We start from the raw sequence: 12,895 nt of genomic DNA, 5'->3' as shown, positions 1-12,895 counted from the left end.
TGAAGAAATCTGCCCAGAATAGCTTCAGCCTGATAATTCGTGGGAGATGCATGAACTCAATCTGGAGGATGGAGAAAAGGAAAAACTGATCAACTTTTTTTTTATGATAATCAAATTTCTCCTGAAATGAACCAAGGTGGAGATGATAAAAAAGAACAAGAACTGGAATTAAAGGAGTTACCTTCACATTTAAAGTATGTATTTTTGGAAGGCAATTCCAACAAACCAGTTATCATCAACAACTTACTTTCTACCTTGGAAGAAAACAAACTGATACAAGTCTTGGAGAGGCACCAACATGCAATTGGTTGGACTCTTAAAGATTTAAAAGGAATTAGTTGTTCCTACTAAATGCACAAAATCATGATGGAGGATGACTTCAAGCCAGTTGCTCAACCACAAAGGAGGCTCAATCCGACAATGAAAGAAGTTGTTCGAAAGGAAATGATGAAAATGTTAGAAGCTGAAATGATTTACCCCATTTCAAATAGTAAATAGGTAAGTCCTATTCAAGTGGTGCCGAAGAAAGGAGGAATGAAGGTAATCTCAAATGACAACAATGAGCTCATTCCAACCAGAGCTGTTACTAGTTGGAGGGTATGTATAGATTACCGCTTCCCCCTGCTCTTCATGGATCAGATGCTGAAAATATTATCAGGGCGAGCCTTCTACTATTTCCTAGATGGTTATTCCGGATACAACCAAATTGTTATGGATCCACAAAATCAAGAAAAGACATCATTCACTTGCCCTTTTGGTGTCTACGCCTACAGAAATATGTCATTTGGATTGTGCAATGCCCCAACTACTTTCAAAGATGCATGTTAGCAATATTCACAAACTTAGTGGAGAAGTGCATCAAGGTCTTTATGGATAATTTTTCAGTATTTGGAGATTCTTCTAATTTATGGCTGAAGAATCTGGAGAGAGTCTTAGAAAGATGTGTTGAGACCAACCTGGTACTAAATTGGGAAAATGTCATTTCATGGTCACCGAAGGCATTGCCTTGGGGTACAAGATTTCAAGGAAAGGAATAGAAGTTGACAAGGAAAAATTAGAAGTCATAGAGAAGCTTGCACCACCAACAAATGTTAAAGGCATCAAAAGCTTTCTAGGACATGCTGGATTCTACTAACGCTTTATATAATACTTCTCCAAAAAAGCTAAGCCCCTTTGCAATCTTCTCATGAAAGATTCTGCTTTTAATTTTGATGAATCCTGTTTAGAAGCATTCAAAACTTTAAAAAATTGCTTGGTAACGACCCCTGTCATAATTGCACCAAACTGGGATCAACCTTTTGAACTGATGTGTGACGCCAGTGATTACGCAGTTGGTGCAGTTTTGGGACAGAGGAGGGATAAGGTGTTCCATGCAATACATTATGCTAGCAATGTTTTAAATGAGGCACAAGTTAACTATGCCAGTATAGAAAAGGAATTGCTAGCTATTGTATTCGCATTGAAAATATTTAGAAGTTATTTGATTGAGGCCAAAATTATTGTTTTTACTGATCATGCCGTAATCAAATATCTCCTAAAGAAACTTGACTCCAAGCCATGGTTAATACGATGGGTGCTACTCTTGCAGGAATTTAACTCGGAAATCCGTGACAAAAGCGGGAAAGATAATCTCGTGGCAGATCACTTGTCACGATTAATCAATGAAGAAGTCACGAAAGGAGAAAGAGAAATAGCTGAAGCATTTCCAGATGAAAAACTATATCTCCTTCAAGAATGACCATGGTTTGCTGATATAGCTAACTACAAAGCCTCAGGAATTATTCCTAATCATTTCAACTATCAGCAAAAGCGAAAATTTCTCAAAGAAGTCAACCTTTACATTTGGGACAAACCATATTTATTCAAAGATGGAAATGACAACATAATTCGAAGATGTGTTGATTCAAAGGAGACTCAGAAAATTTTATGGCATTTCCATAATTAAGCTTATGAAGGACACTACAATGGAGAAAGAACTGCTACAAAAGTCCTCCAATATGGATTTTTTCTGGCCCTCTAATTTTAAAGATGCAAAAAGTTTTGTTCAAAAATGTGATGCATGCCAAAGATCCGGTGGAAGTGGAAAAAGAAATAAAACACCCTTGCAAAATATTTTGGATTGTTAGGGTATTGATTTCATGGGTCCTTTTCCATCATCATTTTCAAATGAATATATCTTGGTGGCTATCGATTATGTTTCTAGGTGGGTAGAAGCATTAGCAACACAAAAAGCGAATGGAAAAAAAATTATAAATTTTTTGAAAAAGAATATTTTTATTTGCTTTGCAACACCAAGAGTACTCATAAGTGATGGGCGATCTTATTTTGTAAACTCCCAATTACGCAAGGTTTTGGAATTTTATAATGTTAGACATAAGATAACATCACCTTATTACCCATAAACCAATAGGCAGTTTGAAGTATCCAACAGAGAATTGAAAAGTATTTTAGAAAATGAAATGTCAAATAGTCAAAGGATACCATTATAACCGACGTACGAAGTTTTGATGAAGACAAAATCTTACATGGAAGCTTGAAGAATTGGACATCTCAACAAACAACATACCAAGAGCTCAAGGTCATTGTCAAATAATCTAGGATTGCTTTTTTCATTCTAGAGTCCTAAGATGATTGCCTAGTATTGAGTCTTAGGTTAGGTAAACCCAAGATGGAAGTGTCTCATAAAGAGTCTAAAATAAAAATAAAAATCACATAAAATGAGGCATAACATCAACATATAAATATATGATAATTAACACTCATGCATTTGCATTTACAATACATGATTTTATGCATAAAGGTTTAATCATTTCTAAAATCATGATTGCACGATCATTCATCTTATAGGGTATTTACCATTTAAAATTGAAATACCATTTTTAACGATCTTAATCGATTAACCTAGTTTGTAATCGATTAAGTCCTGGTGAAATCCTTAATTGATTAAGGAAAGTCATAATCGATTAAATGGTGTTATAGTAGCTAACCTCCCAAGATTTCTATGTATTAATCAATTAAGTAATCTTTTAATTGATGACGCCATAACTGAAAATATGTTTTCAAAAACCCGTTAATTGATTAACATGACAATTTAATCGATTAATATCTGTTATATAAGTTTTGAGCTAATTATGCTATTTTGAAACAGAATCCATTCTGTTTTTAAAACAGTCTTCTCTTCACCTTCATTGAGCAAGAACCGAAACAATATTTGAGAATCAAAGATTCACTATGCTAAAAAGTTTCAAAGCTATCTTGATGTATCTTTGAGTTTTCTTGCGTGAGCTTCAAGAGTGAAAAGAGAGAATAGAGAGAAAAGTGAGAAAAATATTTTCATCGTGCAAAACCATTTTTCATTCAATTGAAAACACTCCTTGCATGATTTCATAATTAGGTCTTAGGGTTGTGTTTGTGAGATCTTTCTGTCAAGGGTGACTAGAGCCGAATTTAGAGTTGTAATCCACACATTCTAGTGTGCAAAGTAACTCGGTGAAAGTTTTGAAATTTGAGGAGAATTCTCATGATGTGTGGTGTCATCACATGTTGAGAATTAGGAGTCTTCATTAGATAGAAAGTCTTGATTCAAGCAAGAGTTTCAGCTGGGGCCAGATTGCGCGAAAGGTGTGGTAACCAAGTAGGCATAGATAAGGGGTCAAACCAGGCTTTGTGGCTCATCGGTTTCAAGAAGGAAGTTTCTGCCTCGTTGTATTGGAAGTGTGGTTGTAAATTACATTTCTGAATAGTGAAGAAAAATGTCCTAGATCAACTGGGAGGTCTGAATGTAGTTTGTAGTGGATCACAAACGAACCAATATAAAAATCCTCGAGCAAATTTTCTCTATCCCTATCTTTTTATATTTCTGTATTTATTGCTTCCTATTTTGATTAGATTACTGTGATTAATTGCTTGTTGTGTTAATCTGTTGTTAGTCAAGAATCAATCTTAGGATAGTAAAGATCAAGAATTATCACAGTTTTTACGAAGCGAACAAACTAATTTTCAAAGTGAAAGAATTAGGATAACCGATTAACATTCTAATAATAATTGATTAAGTGATCTATCTTTAATCGATTAACCCTATTGATAATCGATTAACTGTAGCAACTTTGTATTCTACACAAATATCGGAAAAGCAGGATTGGTGATCTATGACACCTATTCACCCCCCTTTAGGTGTAATCATACGTTATTGGTACCTAACAAGTGGTATCAGAGCTAGTACGGAGGTGCTAGCTTGGCCACTAAATTCGTTGATTTGAGGGATTAATCAATATGGGTTCCACTAACCCTTTCGGTGGTGATGGTGCATCCATCAACCACCCTCTGATTTTCAGTGGTGAAGGGTACGCCTACTGGAAGGTGCGCTTGCGAATCTTTATAGAGGCTATAGACATAGAGATTTGGGACTCTGTTGTCAACGGGCCTTTCACTCCACTTCACTTAGTGGATGGTGAACCCAAAGAAAACTAAAGGGGTTGTGGACTAACGAAGAAAGACGTAAAGTCCAGCACAATCTCAAGGCAAAGAACATTATAACCTCTGCCTTATCATACGATAATTCTTTCGGGTGCCACAGTGACTAAACGCAAAATAAATGTGGGATACTTTGCAAGTAACCCACGAAGGCACAAGTGAGGTTAAGCACGCAAGATTAAATGTATTAACCCATGAATATGAGTTGTTTCGTATGTTTCCAAATGACTCAATTAATGACATGCAGAAACAATTCACCTATATTGTTAACCATTTAATTGCATTAGATAAGAGTTTTGCTATTAGTGAACTTACTAAGAAAGTGTTGCATTGTCTTGATAGAAAATGGCAGCCCAAGGTAACCGCAATTATGGAGTCCAAAGACTTGGATACAATGCCGCTAGCAACTCACTTTAGAAAACTCCGGGAACACGAAATGGAGTTAGGACGCTTAACAATGCATGAAGATTCAGACCGAAAGAAAAAAGGATCTCTCTAAAAGCTACATCTTCACAATCACAAGAAGAGAGAGACGATGATGATTCGGGGTCTGAACTTGATGATGAAGCCTTAAACCTCATGATCAGAAAATTTGGGAAGTTTCTCAAGAAGAAAGGAGGGTTTAAGCGCATTTAAAAGAAAGAGGCAGCTGATTCAACCAGACGAGGCAAATCTCCCAAAAATCGCCTCATTTGCCATGAGTGTGGCAAGCCAGACCATATGAAATACCAATGCCCAACCTACCTCAAGAAGGTTGAACATGATAAAAGCAACCTCCGAGACTTCAATTCCAAGAAGGCTTACATAGTGTGGGATGTTCCGGAGGACGAGACAACAAGTAGAACATCCAATAAAGAGGAGACATCCAAGTTGTGCTTAATGGCAAACACTACAAAAATTGGCAGCATAAGCAACCTGAATAACACGAGTGAAGTATACTTTTTTAACTCGTCGTCATTTTCTGATGAGTCTCCTACTTATTATGAATTATATAGTGCATTTTTCGAGTTGCATGAGGAACTTAAGAAATCAGCAAAAGTAAATGTAGATAGAAAATGAGTCATCATGTTGCATGAAAGTAAGATAACTAAAATGTAAGAGGAGTTAAATTAATTAAAACTAGAAAATGAGATTCTTCATCTAATTTACTCTTTCGCCTCATGTAGTTGCGCTACTAAATTAATTGAACCCCCTGTATGTGATCAATGCGATATATTAAATGCTGAAATTTCTGCTTTAAAAGATAAATTGGTAGAGTTCACATATAGCAGCAATAACCTGGACAACCTACTTGTTACATCTAGGAATGTACGTAATCATAGAGGTTTTGGCTATAAATCAAGGAAAATCATTAGACCATATAAGAGGCAAGTAGATTACATGCATAATAGGAGTAATCATAAATTGCCTACTTGTTTCTCTTGTGGTAAACATGGTCATACATCTATATCATGCTACATTAGGAAATATGGTGTACCTAGTGGTAATTAGGTATGGATGCAAAAATGGCAAGAGTCTTTGATTACTAACAAGAAAGGACCCAATATAACTTGGGTACCTAAACAATGCATGTAAACTTGTTTTGTAGGTATGCCTACGGACTCAGGGACAACACTGGTACTTGGACAATGGATGTTCGAGGCATATGACAAGTGATAGATCAAAGTTCCTGGATCTCTCACTAAATAGTAAAGGTTATGTCACTTATGGAGATAACAATAGAGGGAAGATACTAAGCGTTGGAAGAGGGATTTTAAATTAAAAGACTCTTGTGACACTTGTCAAAAGTGTAAACAAGTGAAGAGTTCATTTTCAACTAAGAAAGTGATATCCACAACAAAGCCTTTGGAATTACTCCATATGGATTTGTTTGGACCATCATAAATTATGAGCTTTGGTGGTAGCTACTATGCGCTAGTAATTTTTGATGACTATTCTAGATTTACAATTTACGCGGACTTTGTTTCTCGCTCTAAAAAGCGATGCTTTCAAATCTTTTAAAAATTAGGCCAAACAACTTCAAAACCAATTTGATCATAAGATAGTGTATATTCGCATCGATCATGATGGAGAATTGGAAAACCACCTATTTGATAAGTTTTGTGAAAATCATGGGATCCTACATCAGTATTCGGCTCTTCGAACCCCTCAACAAAATGGAGTTGTTGAGAGGAAAAATCAAGTACTAGAGGAGCTGGCTAGGACAATTCTAAATGAAAGCAAGGTCCCTAAATATTTTTGGGCCGATGCGGTGCATACTGCTTACTATGTAATTAATCGAGTACTACTTAGGCTTACACTCTTAAAAACGCCATATGAATTGCTAAAAGGCCGAAAATCGAATATTTCACACTTGCATGCTTTTGGATGTAAATGCTTTATATTGAATAATGGTAAAATATTACTAGGTAAATTTGATTCGAAAGTTGACGAGGTAATATTTTTGGGTACTCTATTAATAGTAAAGCAAATCGAGTCCTTAATAAATATACCATGCATGGTGAAGAGCCCGTTGATGGAAAATTTGATGAATCTTCTCCGAAAGAGAAGAGAAAGGTTGTGTATGATGATGTTTCAGGTGCCCTGGAAAATGCATACACAAAGAACATGGATATTGAGAACGGGGTTCAGGATGATCAAGAGCGAAATGAAGATCATCAAGAAATGCTTATGGTGTGGAAGACAAAGAAAAATCATCCACTTGACAAGGTTATATGTGATATCTCAATGGGAGTGGTATCCCAAGATTCATTGCGAAATTTTTGTAACTTTGTAGCATTTGTGTCTCAAGTCGAACCTAAGACCATAGACGAGGCCTTAAAGGATGGATACTAGGGTATAACTATGCAAGAAGAGCTAAATCAGTTTGACCATAATAACGTATGGGACTTGGTCCCTAATCCTAAAGATCATCCCATAATAGGCACAAAATGGGTGTTTAAAAATAAATTGGATGAATTTGGTTTGATTATACTTAATAAGGCACGTCTTATTGCAAAAGGGTATAATCAAGAAGAGGGCATCGACTTTGACGAAACGTACGCCCCTGTTGCGAGGTTGGAGGCTATTTGAATGTTACTAGCCTTTGCATCGATTATGAAATTGAAACTTTTTCAAATGGATGTAAAGAGTGCATTCTTGAATGGATATATTCAAGAAGAAGTGTATATGAAGAAGTGTATTCATAAATTCCCTAATCATGTTTTTAAACTCAAAAAGGCTTTATATAGTTTAAAGCAAGCTCCTAGAGCTTGGTATGATAGATTGAGTAGTTTCTTATTAGAGAATTGATTTGAAAGGGGCAAGGTTGATACAACTTATTTTATAGAAAAGTCAAAAAGTAATTTGTTACTATTACAAATTTATGTAGATGATATAATATTTGGTGCTACTAACGATTTGTTGTGTCAAGAATTTTATGAACTTATGAAAAGGGAGTTTGAAATGTCGATGATGGGAGAGTTGAAATTATTTCAAGGCCTACAAATCAAACAAATGAGCAATGGGATATTCATTCACCAAACAAAGTATTGCAAAGAACTTTTGCAAAAATTTGAGATGGATAAAAGTAAAGAAGCGACAACACATATGGCATGATCATGCTATCTCTATAAAGGCGAAAAAGGTAAAGCGATTGAGGTAAAAAATATTGTGGCATAATTGTTTCTTTATTGTATCTAACTGCTAGCCGCTTTGATATAATGTTTAGTGTATGTATGTGTGTAAGATATCAAGCCTCACCGAAGGAATCACATTTTAGTGTTGTAAAACGTGTTATGAAATATCTTAAAGGAACAATATCTATGGGTTTATGGTATCCTAGGGATGCTTCTTTATTCCTAATAGGATATTCCGATTCTGACTTTGCAGGATGCAAGTTAGACCGGAGGAGTACTAGTGGGACTTGCCACCTTTTGGGCAGCTCCCTAGTATCATGACATAGTAAGAAACAAGTTTGTGTTGCTTTGTCTACTGCCAAAGCGGAATATATTGCCGCAGACATGTGTTGCGCTTAGATTCTATAGATGAAGCAACAACTATCAGACCTTGGCTTAAAACTAGTTAAAATTCCTATAAAATGCGATAATACTAGTGTCATAAACCTATCGAAAAACCCAATTCTGCATTCTAGAACTAAGCATATAGAAATTCGACATCATTTTTTAAGAGATCATGTACAATAAGGTGATTGCATGCTTGAATTTGTTGAAACCTTGAAACAATTAGCAGATATTTTCACCAAGCCCCTTCCACGGGATACATTCTTTGACTTACGTAGAGAACTTGGCATACTTGCTGAAAAATATCTAAACTAACTTGCCTAGAGTTATTATGTGCCTTTGCTTGACCCTTGTTATATGCTTATGAATGATAAATGTTATGAATGCATATTTCCTTGTTTAGATTATCGTCATGAATGTTTTAGGCTCTCTTAGTGTGTCAAAATCCTTTAGGTTTGTGTCTTTGAAATAGAACTCTACTCATACTCTAGATATATATATAAACTGCAATGAAATCTATGATAAGTGTTGTCAATAATCGATTATTCTGTGCCTTAATCGATTAATTTGAGTTACAGAAGCCAAAAGAAATTTTTGTCTCGCAAAGTAATCGATTAACACCTATTTTAATCAATTACCTGTGCTCAATTTTTTGAAAATATGAAAATTATCTTCTGATTAATTGATTAACGCCTAAACTTAATCGATTACCTCGGCTCCAAAATCTCAATTTTTAAAATCATTATGTTGGTAAATCGATTAAGCTACTGTAGATAATCGATTAACGACAATCTTGTATAAGATTCAAGTGACATTTCTGGATCATTTCTCACTCATAACCCTAATCCTCTTTGCCTCCCCCCTTCTAGATCTTTTCCCAAAATTGAGTGTTCCTTAAGAGTTCATTTGAAAATTCGATTCCTGCCTTATAAGTTCCATCTCTCTAAAACCTTAACTCTCTACCCAATTTGTATTTCACTGTTTTCCCTCTTTAGAAACCCTAAACTTCAAATTCAAAAAATCGATTATCAAATCGATTAAGTCACTATTATACCTGCAAGATGAGTGAACCAAGGAGCATGAGAGTGAAGCACACTGCAAAACGTGCTAGAGGCGGAGAAAAATCCTCTTCCTCGACTCAAGGAGGAAGAAATAGTCGCGAAGACACTTATTACTCTCCCATTATTCAAGAGGCTAGATTGGCTAAGTTCAAGGTCGTAAACAAACCTACATTTGGTATGCGGGTGTAGAATGGCTTAATGTTGAAGGCTTTCAATTCCCACATGGGTTGGAGACCCAAGGAGTTAACAAATTCGTGGAATTGAAAGGTAAGATGTATCCTTCACCCATTAGAGAATTCCATATCAATTTTAGGTATAAGGATGAGGTGTATTCAACAATGGTAATGGGGAAGATGATTGTTATGAATGTTGGAGGTCTTGAATGTGATGGACCTATTGTCCTGACCCGATTTTCGGTTGGAAGATTAGCTCTACGACTTAGGAGGAAGCGAACTTGATTTCTACCTCTCCCAATTGATTTGGAGTTGCCACTATATTTTTCGCGGTTAAAACATAGAAAACTCTCTTTCTGCCCGATTTGGATAATTTTGGTCTTTAAATAGAGATTCTAAGCTCGGGAGTCGATTACGGATCGAGGAAGGTATTAGCACTCCATCCGCCTGTATTAAAACGACACCCTCACTAATAACATGAACTTTCATACGCTTAAAAATTATTTATTTGAAATTTAAGTATTGGAACAAAATATTTTATTTTTATTTTTGTGTCTAACAAGAGGTTATCTTGCTCCTACGTATCCCTAGGTGCAATAGGGAAATCAAGACTACATAGTTCTGGTTCGAAATTAGTTTGTTTAGTTTGTTTAGTTTGGTTTGGTTTGACTTGGCCTGGTTTGGTTTGGTTTAGTCGAAATATAATTTGATTTTCCATCGTGTTTAAGATAGGTGAAGCAGCAAAAGCTAATGTCCACACCGAACCAAATCTTAAATAGATTTTTTTAAAAGTAATTGAAATATCATATATTTGCAAGATAGATGAAGCAGCAAAGCTAATTTCCGCACCGCATCTAATCTCAAATAAGTTTTTGAAATAATTGAATTTAAATTCTTTGTATGATAGATGAAGCAGCAAAGCTAACGTCTGCATCGCATCTAATCTCACATAGGTTTTTTGAAATAATTAAATTTATTTGTTTTGTGAGATAGATGAATTAGCAAAGCTAATTCCACACCACATCTAATCTGAAATAAATTTTTTAATAAGTTAAAATTTAATCATTTGATTATATTGTTATAAAAATGATTTTCAATTACGTGTTGTTAATAACATAGACTATATAATTAACCAAAATAATTTAACAGGAATAAAAAGGAATAGGATTAATTTAGGGGATTTTATGTTGACATAATGATGTAATTTGTACCATAAAAGGATTGGAAATGATAAAGGTAAAAATAAGATAATAGAAAGATAAGCAAATAAATAAATTAATGAAACTAATTGGAAAAGGAAACGAAATATGGAAAGGGAATAAAATGAATTAAAGAGGGTTACCCCCATTTCACGTGGCTAAGGGAATAAAATCCCTGAAATTAGAAGAATGGGGATAAATCCCCAAATATTCTCCTCTTCTTCACCTTCAATGGCAGCAACGGAGGTCGAGGGTGGACGGCGTGACGACAGAAAGCGGTGAGCGAGGTCTCTCCACCATGCAACACGACCACTAAGTCGTGTTGTCTCCTCTTTGGTTCCATTTCCAGCGACGGTGAGTTCCTTTCTTCGGTGGCGGTTTTTTCCTCCGTTGGTGAATATAGTATCTCTCATCCATTCTATCTTCTCTCTTTCAGCAACGACAAAGATGATCTAGAGCCGTATAATGGCTGAATCGAAATCGATTAAAAGGTGTCAAGGACATAAGCCGAATCAATCAAGCCGGGATGACTTCTTTCGGTGGTTATTCACAGTGGCTCAGAGGAAAGGTAATCGTCTTCCTCATTTTTAACGATCCTCACCTTCTCCCTCATTTTATGATTTCTTTTTTCTTTCAAACAGTGGCTATGATCACATTCGATGTGCTCATTGTGTACGATTTTGCGCTTCGAGGAAGATGAGTGTATGGCTTGTATGCTCTTTCTAAGCATAGGATTATGCTCCCTAATTTTGTTATGTGTATGTGTGTGATGTCAGTATCATGTATTTATGATGTGCTCTCTGTTTAGGGCTACGTAAGTGTATGTCACCCTCTATGTGTAATCCGGTTTCTTTTTGAGGTGTGGAATCCCTTTTATAGCTGAGTATGGGTTAGTGCAAACCCTTTGAATTACTAACTGAAAATTAGCAATACCATGACATTTGCTCTCTCATTATAATATTTAAACTGCCCATCATTACTCTTTATACTTATTCTGATCATTAGTGCATTTGTAACCTACTTTATAAATTATGTTCATTAGTGTGCCTTTGTAACAGTTCTTCAGTTATGAATGATGAATCAATCAAAAAAACCCTGAGTACTAGATCTGCAACAAGTTGAGCAAAAGATGAAGACTTATCCTCTAGCACTGTTGTAGGAGTATCATACTCCTCAATAAGTTGTGGATCAAGAAGCACAATCATTTTACTATCAATAACATATGTTATTCTTTATGCAATTGTAATGACAGTAGAGTTAGTGAAATATTTCTGAAGAGTTTGCTGGCTCAAATTATAATGAAATTTCTTTTCTTGATGTGGTGTACCCAGAACATAAGGTGTTGCAATTTTGAGATTAATAATTTTGTTGCTGGGATTTGTGAAAGACTATTAATTTAGTTGCTGGGATTTGTGACATCTAGCTGAAACTAATTATTATTTTTATTGCCTTCATTAATTTGTTATAGGAAAAGGATCATCCTCAGGAGTTGTTACACAAATGACTCATCTTTAAAGAAGATAAATGAGATAGACGACCAAAAGTCATATGCACGGTGTAACTGTATAGGAGCAAAATTCCTTAATCAATATCTTTAACTGTGTAACAATCCCATGTAAATGCAAAGTTATTAAGTTAATTGAATTGAAATTGTATGCAATTAAGACATTTCTAATCATTGGCCATGAACTAGACATTCACAGGAAATACATTTGGTTCTGAAATGTGTCACAAATATTTTCATTCCAAATTTTGTTGTTTTGAAACTTTTAATATTTTTGTAAAGTGACCGAACAAAATTGAGTGTTCATAGCTACCCCTCTTTACTTGTTGCTCACTTGATAGCAAGCAAACTGAAGTATGTATGCTATCATAGTAAGTAACTAGTAAAGAAATGAACAAATTTTGTCAAGGCTGAGATAATGATCACGATGCAACACTTAGAGTGAGAAATCGGGTCGGGTAGTTCCAAAACTCTATAAAATAAA

General features: G+C 35.3%; 1 long non-coding RNA gene across 1 annotated transcript; it reads left to right on the top strand.

Moving 5' to 3' along the window:
- Window positions 11,074–12,206, top strand: LOC109360226. Its single transcript, XR_002109142.1, has 3 exons — window positions 11,074–11,261; window positions 11,344–11,475; window positions 11,966–12,206. It is a non-coding gene; the product is annotated as an uncharacterized LOC109360226 (long non-coding RNA).

The sequence above is a fragment of the Lupinus angustifolius genome, chromosome LG11 (assembly GCF_001865875.1).
Source record: "Lupinus angustifolius cultivar Tanjil chromosome LG11, LupAngTanjil_v1.0, whole genome shotgun sequence".
Classification (NCBI taxonomy): domain Eukaryota; kingdom Viridiplantae; phylum Streptophyta; class Magnoliopsida; order Fabales; family Fabaceae; genus Lupinus; species Lupinus angustifolius.
This window is presented reverse-complemented; position numbering and strand designations above follow the sequence as displayed.